This window comes from Rutidosis leptorrhynchoides, chromosome 4 (genome assembly GCF_046630445.1).
Source record: "Rutidosis leptorrhynchoides isolate AG116_Rl617_1_P2 chromosome 4, CSIRO_AGI_Rlap_v1, whole genome shotgun sequence".
NCBI lineage: Eukaryota > Viridiplantae > Streptophyta > Magnoliopsida > Asterales > Asteraceae > Rutidosis > Rutidosis leptorrhynchoides.
Window position 1 is genome coordinate 347,886,535 of NC_092336.1, and position 14,864 is coordinate 347,901,398.

Sequence of the window (14,864 nt, forward strand, 5' to 3'; positions counted from 1 at the left end):
GATCCCCAAGTCTTTCTATTTATATGCCGCGGCTCGGACCACGGTCGACCGTGGGTCTACCGCACGCGTTCCATTCCAAAAAACTTATCCGTTGTATAACCGTTTGAATCAGTTTTGAACTTGAATCTTTGGACTCCTTACTTCATTTAATACATACAAAAGATATCCAACATCCTATAAAAATACTATATGCATAAAGCGTTCATTTATTTTGGATGTATTGCCTTGATAGTGACTTGTCATGTTCAAAGTGGTAAGTCTAACATTCTTGGATACAAGTCATGATAATCATTTGAGGCAATCTCATTTTTTTCATAATATTTTGTTTGGAATAAACACATTTGCTAAAGTCCCATTGGTTGGTCAACATGTCATTGATGACAATAACCCACTTAATCACAAAGCACATTAATGTTCATCTTTAAGCTTGTTTGTGAATTAAGTAGGTGTGTTCATGATGTCTTAACAAGTGAAACAAGTAATATCAATTAAGCATGTTATAAGACATCAAGTTAATCAAGTCTGAACCATTATTAAACTTGCTTCTAGACTTAAGAAAATCCTATGTGTGTTAGTGATTCTTCATCATTTTAAGATCACTAGATTATGACTCTTTAAATGTTATCCAAGTAGCATAAGCATATATTGAAGTAGTCCAAATAAGTCGATAGTTTTTCCAACTTGTAACATATAGCAAGACAAAGCTCATATATATATATATATATATATATATATATATATATATATATATATATATATATATATATATATATATATATTCATCGGGGTAACCCTTTACCTATATATATATATATATATATATATATATATATATATATATATATATATATATATATATATATATGGAATTTTCCTATGATTTTTGAAACTGAAATTTCGATATAGAAGGATCTCCTTATTTCTGAATAGATTACAGCATCATTTTCTTTCAAAGATATGAATATATATATATATATATATATATATATATATATATATATATATATATATATATATATATATATATATATATATATATATATATATATATATAAAGCAACTACTAGCAAATTATCATTTAGCACATAGTCAAATAATACTCATGTATTAGTATCAAGTAGTCAAGTAATATTCATGTAATGACTAGCAAGAGATCACTAATTAATCTTGGATTAAACATATAGTGATGACATAGTATTAAACCAAGGCTATGTAAGTTTTACTTGAAAACTAGCATTTGCAAGATTAATGTACAAGTATACATTAATGTCCAACACATGTACAACGAAAGATCAACTTTTGGTTGGGACTTCATGACCATCTTAAGTATGTCTAAATACATCTTAGGAGCACATGTTTTCATGTAACACTTATGTGTTATTCCTTAATCAAGGCTAAATCGTCATTAAGGTGTCATTAGGTGTGATTAATCAAGAATGGCGTTCTAGTGAACAAAACTCTTTTGGATATGAAGGAGGCAACTATTCGAAGCATGTTAAACAAGTATCGTAAATTATATATGCCCCAAAGTGGTCATACTAAATTTGATCAAAAGTTTGGACAAAACCTTCTGTAGTCGACCCACGGTTGACCGTGGAGTCGACCGTGCGCTCCTAATTTCATAAACCAAGGTGCAGGGTTCCACGGTCTGACCTGCGGTCGACTATGGAACAAACCGTGTAACTCATTTTTCATTTTAACCTTTATTTGGTTTTGGTCTTTTGACAGAGTAAATGTGGATTAGTGAACTTATATATTTATGTCAAGATGTCTACCATCACCTCTAGTTATGTGCATATGTCATCATGAATACACTTATTGTTATGGGTTAAGATTAATATAATCGTTGAGTATAAACCCACATTCTCCCCCAACATTCTCGCCCTTTTTGATGATGACAAACACATAAGTGATGGTGGACATTTATCTATAAATACGTACAAGTGTTAACATCACTTATACGTAACTTTCTCCCCCTTTTGTCGAAGTAAAAAGGTTAGCTCCCATTGGAACTAAGCTCGCTTTCAGAAAAATGCTCACCCTTGTATCGTACACGGTGGAAAATAACATCCACAATGTAACTTCCCGCATTTTTTCGTTAATTCATTTTAACACCCGTCTTTTTTTTAAATAATCTTTCATCATCTATATTCGTACCTTCCATTAACTAATGTTCTTATCATTTTAGTTATTGGATTATAACATCTCCCATTTACTCTCGCGTATTTAAAATAATTCGTTTGGTTAATTCCCGCACCCGGCTCTATACTTGAGGGACTAATCTTGTCACATGGAAAAACTTGGTTAACTAGTCACCCACCACCACCACTCATTCATTCATCACCTCCTCATCTCATTACTTCCATCTTTTTCTCTCAAACCCCAACATCAAAGATTTATCATCTATTTCGGATCTAGGAAGCTCACAACAAATCCGACTACATATTTGTAATCCTTGCATCATCCTCTTCAATTTGGTAACAATTTCATAACTTGGGGTAAGCTTTTCAAATCTCTAATTTTCATAAATTAGACCTTTAGATTTGAAATGGTGTAAATTAGTGTCTATGGCTCAAGTCTAACATGAATATGTGTTTGGTTTGCTCGATTTGTTTGTCTTGAGTAACTAGCTTAAGTATGAAAAATGGGTTAGTTTAATCTTTAATTTTGGTTGATTAAATGTTGTTAGATGTTAAACCTTATGTGTTAAAAGTGATACTAGCATCATTAGCTTCATTTATACGGTTTATACTTTGAACACAAGTACGAAAACAAACATTCCACAGCGAGTTAGAACAAAAAGCCTCAATTCAATTATCATTAGTTACACTTGCAGGGTATAAACGTAAACTTATGTTATGTGATCACATCGGCTTGACGCGCCCTCATTCGGACGGTTCGCTACCGTTAGCAGATGAAATATATTTTCGGGTATAGTGTAGGTTCTAACACTAATTCAATGGGGTTCGTATACAGTTAAGTCTTGATAATTGGGTGCTCGCGAACGTACAACATTTTTAGAATGCAAACGATCTGGAAAATCAACTATACAAAATCTTGTGGTTCAAAAACAACGTTTACAAATACACCTATGATTTCACCAACGTTTTCGTTGACAGTTTTCTATATGTTTCTCAGGTTCATACTTGGCTACTTGATACATGCTTCCGCACACTTTGATTTCTCGCTTGGGGTCAAGCATACATGCATATGCTAGTGATAGCACATTTGGATTCAAACTTAAATTTTACATGAATACGCTATAGATAGCATTCTTGATTTTCAACTTATATTATGTCGCAATTTACTTCATTTATACTTTATAACTTTTGTAAACTTAAACTCTTTGTCGAACCTTTTGGTAACTAAACTATGCAAGTCATATACGTTTCAAATGAATGCGACATAATTTTGGTCAAACGCGTCTCATATAAGGACTATGACCACGTAACAGGACGTAAGTTAACGACGCCGTCAATGACATTTTTGCCGGGTCGTTACAGATGGTATTAGAGCGTTGATTGTAGGGAATTAGGATATGCATTAGTGTATCTGACAGAGTCATTAGGACGCATTAGTGAATCTAGACTACAACCGGATAGTACCATTGCATCCTGACTTGCATTTGCTATATATAGCACTTACTTGACTACTTGTGCATTTATACTTGAATCATTCTTAGGTGAACTTCTTAATGGTACCAAATTTTCATCACACGAACTCGTACTCTGCCACTTTCTGGTAACACGCGTAAATTCAAGATTCATACACGTAAGGATGACGACGACTTCATTAGTTATACTAGTTCGGGAACTCTGTCTCCTCGTTTGTTATTCACCACCGTCTCAGCTTACTATCCACGAGCACTGTGAAGTTTCCACCACCATGGCAATCACTAACCACTACTGATGTTACACCGGTGTTCTTCACTCTCTACCACTTCTTGTTACTACCACCACTACTCTAGGTGAGTATCGTCGTCACTACTTATCGTTACGGTTACGTACTACTAGTTATCATAATTCGTTACTCCTTTCGTACCTAAAGACATTATTGTTTGACTTGAACCGCATTGACGTGAACAATCATTTATAAACATCCCTCAGGAAACGCTTCTTCAGAGTTGTACAAATCCTTCGATTCAATACGAGTCACATTAGAGACATCGTTATACTTTGTTCATTTTAAAACTTCACGATCACACGAACTTGATTCTATGGAGTGATGTGGGAATGGAGGTATGAGTTAGCGTAATATAAATACACTCGATCAACGTGGTTATATTACGGAAAGTCATACCAAAGTTCTAATGACTCGTGATGGTGATTGGACTCGATCAACCTAATCACCACCATGTGCCATGTACATGACTTTATTTTTCTTGTTTGAACATCTGAAAACTCCGAGAATATCGATAACAACCATACCAAGGACACACCCTTGATTAATGCTAAAACATATTTACGCTTCCGAATGAATGACCAATTTTTTCGACTTCAAAATATAGGTTACACGTGTATACTATCTCATTTTCGCACAGTTTTATCGACGAACTACAATATGCTTGTTATGCTCACATTGAGGCGTAAACTTCTCTCACATTGCACTCGTACTTCCGTGTAAGGAAATCCTTTACCTAAATTCTCAATGAAGAGAGTGACTCTTCACGCTATACTAGTATTCGCCACGAGGGTGAATAGTCTTAACGAATGTTTTTAGAAACCGATAAATCTTCGGCGCGAATTTCTTGAGAAACGAAAGCTTGTTCAAATATATCTTAAAGAAATGTACCTCGTTTCGGATCGAGATGCTCATTTCACTTCTAAATTTACAAGAAGCCTTGGGAACACGTTTAAACATGAGTACCGCACATCATCCACAAACCGACGGACCAAGCAAGCGTATGATTCAAACCTTGGAAAAACATATCACGAACTTGTATTGTTGATTTTAATTGATTCCTCTTACAACGATAGTTATCATTCGAGTATTAACGCCGCACCTTTTCGAACTTTATGTGTCCGCAAATGTCGTTCTCTTAAATTGTTGGGCTGAAGTAAGCGACAATTAAACCACCGGACCTGGACTCATTCATGAAATAACCATTAAGATCGTTCAAACCCAAGAAAGGCTCAAGATGGTCCGTAATCGCCGCTACGCCAATGTTAGATGTAAACCTCTCGAATTCCAAGTGAATGGCCGCGTAATGTTAAAAGTCGCACCTTGGAAAGTTGTAAACCGGTTTTGGAAAATGTAGAAAGCTAAATCCGCGATATTTTAAACCTTTTGAAATCTTGGAGCGTATTGGACCCGTTGCTTACCGTTTTGAACTCCCAACTCAATCGAATTCCGTTCATCCTTTTACTTAAAGAAGTGTCTTGCTGAACAAGAACTTGTTATTTCTTTGATGAACTTACTATCGATGACAAACTTCACTTCTTAGGAGAACCAATTAAAATTATGAATCGCGAAACCAAACTCTAAAACAACGTAAAATCTCGATGGTCAAGTCCGTTGGAATGCCAAAGGAGGTACCCTCACTTACTCGTAGAATTGGTAACGCACGGTCTCGAGGAAGAAACAACGACTACTACTTCCAACTAAATTTCGGGAAAAAATTTCTTTTAAGGTGTAGGTAATCTAACATCCCGCATTTTTCTGTTAATTCATTTTAACGCCCATCTTTTTTTTTTAAAATAATATTTCATCATCTATATTTGTACCTTTCGTTAACTAACATTCTTAACATTTCCGTTATTGGATTATAACATCTCCCGTTTACTCTCGCGTATTTAAAATAATTCATTTGGTTAATTCTCGCACCCGGCTCCAAACTTGAGGACTAATCTTGTCACATGGAAAAACTTAGTTAACTAGTCACCCACCACCACCACCACTCATTCATTCATCACCTCCTCATCTCATTACTTCCATCTTTTTCTCTCAAACCCTAACATCAAAGATTTATCATCTATTTCAGATCTAGGAAGCTCACAACAAATCCGACTACATATTTGTAATCCTTGCATCATCCTCTTCAATTTGGTACCAATTTCATAACTTGGGATAAGCTTTTCAAAATCTCTAATTTTCATAAATTAGACATTTAAACTTGAAATGGTGTTAATTAGTGTCTATGGCTCAAGTCTAACATGAATATGTGTTTGGTTTGCTCGATTTGTTTGTCTTGAGTAACTAGCTTGAGTATGAAAAATGGGTTAGTTTAATCTTTGATTTTAGTTGATTAAATGTTGTTAGATGTTAAACCTTATGTGTTAAAAGTGATACTAGCATCTTCGTTTTGGTATGTTGGATAACATGAAAACCTTACATTAACATGATTAACGATTTTGTGATTCTTGGTTAGGGTTTGATAAGTTTTTATATGAACATTTGAGGTCTTAAATGATACTGAGCGTTTTTGGTAAATGTTTAGTTGTGTTGTATGTATGATTGCCTTCAAAACGGCATACTATATGCGTACGTTTAACGTCCAATTTGCTAGATGCAAAATTATGAACTTGAACTTTTGATTATGAACAATTATTGAACATTCGACGAGAATTTAATTGTTGAAAATGCGAGATTTGATTGATGATATGTGTTTAGTCGTTTTCCTCGTCAAAATACCTTTCCAACGATATAAGATACGTGTTTTGAGTGTTTTCGGTTCATAAGTTGTGTTTGAAGTGAGTTTGGTTCGAGACTTGTCAAATTTGCAGCAACAGCAATCTGTAACGCATTTGGACGCCGTCCCACACCTTGGACGCCGTCCAGTCCTTCACTGCTGGACGTCGTCCAACCATTCTGGACGCCGTCCAAATGAACTACAGAATTCTGTTTTGCTTGGTCGTTTACCGTTTAATTCTAACCATGCTACACACCTCCGATTAACATGAAACTTGGCCAACATGTTTATATATGATTACTAATTAAAGAAAAATTGTCGGATACCCGACCTGACCTCGTTGACTTTGACTTTGACTTTGACTTTGACTTTGACTTTGACCAAGTTTGACTTTTAGTCAAACTTAACCAAACACTTATGCAATCGTTCTCACTTGCTTTTATACGTATATCTTGCTTGAAACTTGACAATTTGATTCACATGCTATATTAATCGAGTCATAACGAGCCATAGGACGAATTGAACACATTTCGCCTGACCTTGTGTCGTAACCGGTAATTGATACAACTTATTTGTTTAGGTCAAGGCTAAGCAACTTTCATTTGCACAACGTTTAATTCCAAGTACTTTGGCATGCAACTACGGTGAGATCATAGTCTCATCTTTTTAACAACTTTTATACTTTTAAAATCATGGGATGAGAAACATATACGGTTTATACTTTTATACTTTGAACACAAGTACGAAAACAAACATTCCACAACGAGTTAGAACAAAAAGCCTCAATTCAATTATCATTAGTTACACTTGCAGGGTGTAAACGTGAACTTATGTTATGTGATCACATGGGCTTGACGCGCCCTCATTCGGACGGTTCGCTACCGTTAGCTGATGCCATATATTTTCGAGTATAGTGTAGGTTCTAACACTAATTCAATGGGGTTCGTATACAGTTAAGTCTTGATAATTGGGTGCTCGTGAACGTACAACATTTTTGGAATGCAAACAATTTGGAAAATCAACTATACAAAATCTTGTGGTTTAAAAACAACGTTTACAAATACACCTATGATTTCACCAACGTTTTCGTTGACAGTTTTCTATATGTTTCTCAGGTTTATACTTGGCTACTTGATATATGCTTCCGCACATGTTGATTTCTTGCTTGGGGTCAAGCATATATGCATACGCTAGTGATAGCACCTTTGGATTCAAACTTAAAGGTTACATGCATACGCTATAGATAGCATTCTTGATTTGCAACTTATATTATGTCGAAAGTTACTTCATTTATACTTTATAACTTTTTGTAAACTTAAACTCTTTGTCGAACCGTTTGGTAACTAAACTTTGCAAGTCATATATGTTTCCAATGAATGCGACATAATTTTGGTCAAACGCGTCTCATATAGGGACTATGACCACGTAACGGGACCTAAGTTAACGACGCCGTCAATGATGTTTTTTTGGGGTCGTTACACACAACACATAAAACACCAAACATGCAAATTTTATTCATTCTTAAGAAAATAAGACACCACAAGATAGGAACATTCACATGAGATATGCATGAAGATTACACGAAAGCAAGATGATAACAAGAAATCATGATTATTTGAGCATCTTTTGATACATACAATGTGCTTCATTAGCATTATTCCAGGTTGCCAGAGACATCACCTTGTGTGGGTTACTAGGTTGAGATGCTTGAAGATGCGTGTTAGATGAGCATCATAGGGAAGTGGTTGTGACAGATCATGATTTAGATCATTTATTCGGGAAGCCATTAAGAAGACAATGTTGACTGGTATTGACTGGTTTAGGTACCACATTAGTCCTAGTTTAGTCACAGATAAATGGTCATCAGCTTCTTTGCGGAAGGAGATGTTACAACGAATGATTGTCTTCCAAGTCTCATATTCAATCTGAACGTTACTGTCAAGAAGTCCCTCTTAACAAAGTGTACTTAGTTTGAGATTTGGATTGAGAAAGAGGGAACTAAGTGCCCTTCTTGGAATGAAGAGAGGTAGGAGTTCAGCTCCTTTAGATGGCACTTTGAGATTTTACCCGATTTGTTTAAGTGTCATGAGATATTCTTGATCAAACATTTTGAATTTCACTTTGTGATTAGAGGTGAATTCAAAGATTGAGTAGAAGTCTTTGACAAGTGAGGGAAAGACATGTGTGTCCAGCATGAGAAATGACTCCCACCCTACATTATCAAACTCCTTTTGAAGAGTAGGATAGTCATAGAAGAATACTTCACATTTTTCTTGTATGTGTCTTGAGTCATTATGGAGTGTTTTCTTCATGTCATTTCATGTTTTGTTGAAAACTCTAAAAACTTTCAGATTTGAATAATGCTTAGAGTTAGAGAATATGAATGGTTTAGAGGTGTACATTGCTTTGGGGTGAAGGATATTACTTAGTAACCTTCCTTTAAAAAGAGTTTTAGAAGATAGAGATTTGAATGACTTTTCATCACTTTGGGTAAATGATGCATTCAAGAATTTCCAATCAAAATTGATTATGATTGTATTTGGTCATTGGATACAGAGAAATGACATTAATTTGTAGTTGTTCCATATTTAATGATAACAACAAATTTTTCATATAGCCTGCGGCTGACTCCACAGTCGACCGTGAGTCAACCTTGCTTGGTCTGTTGCAATTGTCAAGTGAGTGTCATAACATGCATACAAGGCAACATTCAATTTAAGTCAACAAACTAAAAAACATGTTCTTGACACAAATCAACCCTCTCAATCACTCTCTTCATTAACATTTTCACTTGACCCGCACGATAGTGATCTCAATACCCCATTCAACAACTTCTTCATTCTGGATTGTTTCTTCCTGTTCTTGATCCGATTTCTATAAATGTGATCAATATTTCCATCGATGTCTGATTTCTACAATAGACATTGAAACTAATCACACGACTCCATAGATCGTACTTTAGAAGTAGATGTCTTCCTTACACACCCTTTTCAAGTGTGTCTTCACGTGGGGCTTCAAATTCACACAACGCATCAATCACATCATTTACATCTGTGAGAAAGCTTGGTAAATTGATTATGTCATGATGTCTGTTGTAAAACTCATAACCTACAGATCGAACTTCCATTATTTCACCAAAATCCTTGAGGGAGAGGGAGAGGGAGTAGTGTATCTTAAGGACAACAAAGGAGATTTCCCCATTCTCAAAGGTGAAATTAGCATAGAATTTTTGAATAAGAGTTGGATAGATTGGTCCATCTAGAGTAAGAAATAACTTCCACATGAGTGCGTTAAAGGCAATCATCAGATCGGGAAACTTAGCGTAAGCAACTCTCCTTCCTTCAATAATGTTTCTATCGCTGAAGAATTGTATGTTGTAGTTAATTCTGGGATTTAGAGTTTTTGGATAGTTGTATGCTTTCTTTCCTCCTGATTCCACATCTTTGGTCCTTGTCATTTCCTATATAATAACACTTCAACTCTAATCAAAGTGTACGTATAAATGAATCAATTGTGTAATCAATGTTTTCCAAAATTATTTAACATAAATACAAAATTTTTTTATGGTAACTATCTTCACATTCTCACCCTCTTTTGGTTGAAATGTGTTTGCAATTATATGAATGCATATTCTCATAACATTCATACATGACAATGATTTGCAAACTTGATTATCATCAATACATAGTGTTTTGATGTTAACATTCTTCACATTCTCACCCTCTTTTGGTGATAATGCATTTGCACTTTAGATTAATGGTGATAGGTCAGATCATAGTGAGAATTGAAGATGTGATAGATTGAGTGAGACTCAGTAAAGTAAAGAACAGATTCAGTATTAGAGAGAATCAGTAGATTTACATTCCACGGCTTCTTAAACTAGTTTACAATGTAATAACTATCTAATTAGGACTACTAAAGTTCCTTATATAGCCCTCTTCTAAGGAACCATCTAATAAGCTTGTTTCACATTAACACTATACATATTTCGGGGTCATAACAATCTCCCCCTTAGTGTTAAATGTGAAAATTACAATGTAATCCCATTTGAAACATCTAAAGGAACTTTGTTCCTCTGAAATGAATCTTTGATTTGAATACTCTGAGCCTCTCTTATCTCCTTATGTTCATTCTTGTGTTGAGATGACTCTTCAATCTTATCATAATGTATTTGACTATCTCACTATCTTCTGTTGAATAACATTTGTTATTAAGTCTCCATCTTAAATATTTGAGAGCATACCCCAACATTTCGTCTTAGTATCTCCTGAAATCTGAAACTCTGATGAAGATCTTTGTGTAGTGAGAATTTACAAACACGAATCCATATGGACAATCACTCAATTAAAGTAAGGACATGTATCTTAATTCATCAATCTCTTGATTCGGTGGTTTGATTCCAATCTTCTTATGTCCAGATTCTAACCCCATCTGAAAGTCGTGAACGGATGTCCATCTCATTAAATCAAGAATAAACCTGTAGACTGCCTTCATTGCAGCAGCATGATATATGGTTGCAGGTTCATTCAAGTTAGTTAAGTAGTTATAGATAAAGATAATTTCATTCATCCTTAGCTTATCAAAATCTGCATTTGAGAACTGATAGTCCTCATCATCAATTCTTGTCATGTAGAAAAGTGGCATCTTCACTTCATCCTTGTTAATCATCAAGATCTTATTAATGCTTTTGATCTCCAAAATATGTTGATCTTGAAGTTTCTCTTCATTTTTCAGCTTATATTTGTCACGTACTTTTAAATAAACTTTGAGGTATTCTTGTTTATTATGATATTTCCAAGCACCAAGAACACACATTGAAGACGCAAGAATGAGATCAGAATCACCATAGATCTTGTAAGCTTGTTGTTTAATGAACGGTGAATGAAGAATCAATCTCGCTTCATCATCATTTATTTGATAGTTAGCATCATGATCATAAACAAATTCTGATATTTGAAACAGAACATCAAGATTCGGAGGTGTCGTAGTATCTACTTTGCCATTTAAGAATATATCCTTTTCAAAATATATTCCAAATTCCTCAGTTGGAACACTAATGTTGATAAAGTGATGTTCATTAAACTCATTCATAACATTCTTCCCCTTCAGAATGTCCTCAATGTTATCAAAATTACGATTAGCTGTGGATGCTGACGTATCCTCTGCTTGTTTGGTCTAATCCAAAATCATTAACATTCCTGAGTCACCTTCTCTCTAAGTAACTGATTCATCTAGAAAACTGTCGTGTTGAATCTCGTCAACCTTATCACTTTCGGTAATCGGAAATACCAACTACATCATTATTTCCCCAATGTTGACTAGAAGAACCAGCTTCATAATTTGAGCGTTGATAAGCACTGGACCAATAACCATGTCTATTCTCCCCCTCATGAAGATTTTTGAGATCGAAATCGTCATGGTCAGGCATGTGAATTGGTCCAGGTGACTTGCATGGTGATAGAGGAAATACTACTCTTGCTTGATCAAGATAAATCATCATCATCTCACGAACTTTGTTGAGATCTGTTCGCTTAGAAAATTCAGCAAGGTATAATGCCTCCAGCTCATTATCAGAGAGATATTGAAACCCATAGTTTTAAGATATTTGAGAAGGTGACCCAAGTGGTGAACCAACTGTGTAACCAGGTGGAGCCACTGCAGATGATGTTTGTGTTGTTGATGGAAGTGTTTGATTTGCCGTGCGGGCGGATGAGGATAAAAGTGTGGTATTATTCTTATATGTAGGTCGATACGTACTACTAGTCAGATTATCCCCTTCTGATGGAGGTTGGTTAATAACCGGAGTTGTAACCAGCGAAGATCCTTTCGGGTCGCTCGCCTCCATGATATTTGTCTCATGGGATTCTGACAGAGTAGAAGAACTACCTGTCTTTTTAGCTCTCGCGGACTCATTAAGATACCCCACTCCTGAAGTCATTAATGTAACATGAGGTGACACATCGCTTTTCGTTAAAGACTCATCACCCAGATCCTCATTTCAAGATCCGAATGAGAAATGGTTTAAACCAATGGATCAATTTCTTGAACCAAAAAAACAGTCTGCTGGAAGTCTGATAAATTTCCTGAAGGAATGTCATGTTGACTCGTTTCCATGGGATGTGACATATCTCTCTCATCAAGATAAGCCGGACCTCCAGGCCCTGTTGGACGTTGAGGCACTACAAAATCACTAGGATGAAGTATGTCAAGAGGATTTCTTGTCGATACGCAGGGTACCTTTGCAAGGTTTTCGGCTCTCCTTCGGCCGTTCTGGACTTCAATGATTGAGTTTCCTCAATCGATTGAGTCAACGCATACTTTACAGCAAAGGAAGATTTACTTCCTTTTGACATGCCGAAGCACCTTTGCTGGTGAGATTTATTATTAAATCCTAATTAGATTGGATGGGCTGATTGGTCTTTTTACCATCCGTGCTTTTAGATCTCTTGCCTACCGAAGCTTGCGCTTCATTTAATGTAAGGCTTACTGTTATTACTGGATGTGATACAGAGATGGGTGAAGGAGTCCTAGAAGGCTTTAAGTCTTGGTCTGTATCACCAATGGTTTCAGTAACTCTTTGGCGAATGATAGGAGTTGAAGTCCTAGATCTAATTACGCATTGGGTTGGCGGAATCTGAATCATCTCATCAGGAACATATCGTGTCCTCTTAGTTGCTGAAGAATCAGTTTCACTTCCCTCAGATGTAGTTGAAGGGGTAGGTTCATCCCTAAGTGAGCTAGGCTCTCTGATCCTCATGGGTTGAGCAAGTCGGATAACCCTAGGGCGTTTCAGGTTTACCCTAAGTGAGGTGGAAACTGGTCCGGGTTGAGCTATGGGTTCCTCTACAACCTCTGGGTGCTGGAACCACATCTGGTTCAACTAGTTCTTGTTATGCTGGGTTCGGAAGAGGTATCCCTACTGCCTCATAATATACATGAATTCTAGCATCTAAGGGATTAGCTAACCTCACTAACCAATCTGGTATTACTTCTATGAAAGAATTGTCAGATAGCACTGGAGTATTCATCTTCACCTCCGCAAAGCGTACCATCTGCATGCCCTGTGTACCTGGAACATGAATATTTGCATTTCTGCAAGCAGTTATAGCATCATGAATAAAAAGACAGAAAAACCTTTCACAAGGAACATAGGCATTCCTTGTTTTATCCACTTGAGCCTGTACCAGATCCCACAGTAATTCTGCAGTCTGGATTCTCTACTCTTGTAAAAGAGTAGAATACTTTCAGTATTAGGACCGTCAAGCTGTCAGATCAACTACGTGTCATCAGGAAACACTAGTTGATGACCGAGAAGATCACATATCACCTGAAATGTAAGAACTTCTTTTGAAACTTAGCAGGTGTAACCGAAGAATCTCCACTGTATCATAGCTGGAAGATAGAGTTCATTATTTGATTAGCAGAAGGGAAAGCAAGAGCATTGTTCACAAGAGGAAGTTGAAATATCCTTCAGAAGTCAGCTTTGGTAATCCTCTTCAATCCATTTACCCCTCTGAGTTCAAACTCAAACCTAGCAGGTTCTCTTTAGGGATTAGCAGTCGTGGGTTGTGCAGCCTCAACAAACTTGATAGTTCTATTAAGAAGACTCAAATATGTATTAGACACACTGACAATATTGCTTAAGGCAGCCCACAGTTGATGCCTTTCAAGAATAGCCAGCCAATAATTGCCAGGAATGTTGGTTTCAGTGTTGATAAAGTGATTGTTCGTCATTTGGCTGTTAAATAAGAAATAGAAGACCACAATATGTTATCAATAACCACATATCTCTATTCTTATTTCCTTTGAAGTCCTTTGTAATTTTCATTTTATGATTTTATGGATTTTATAAATTATAAAAAAAACTTTTATTCAAATTTATTCACAAGTATTTGACAATCATGATATCCAATTTAAGGATTCAAACAATTAATAAATGTATCATGATCAATCAAATAATAAAACCAAAAATCCAATCAGCACTTAGTCATTTTTCAAAATTATGAGCAGATTCGGCAATCATGACCTCTTGCAGATTCGGTTACTAAATATGCTTTTCTTTTCACTTTGATGAACTAGATTAAGCATGCAAGTTTTTAAATTCAAATCATGAAGTTTTAATTTACCAAATATCAGACTCGGTATCAAACCTAAAATCAAATTCGGTAACTTCAAATTTCACATATTATAACATGAACATGCATTTCTAGTCAAATAACCTTTATATTATAAACCA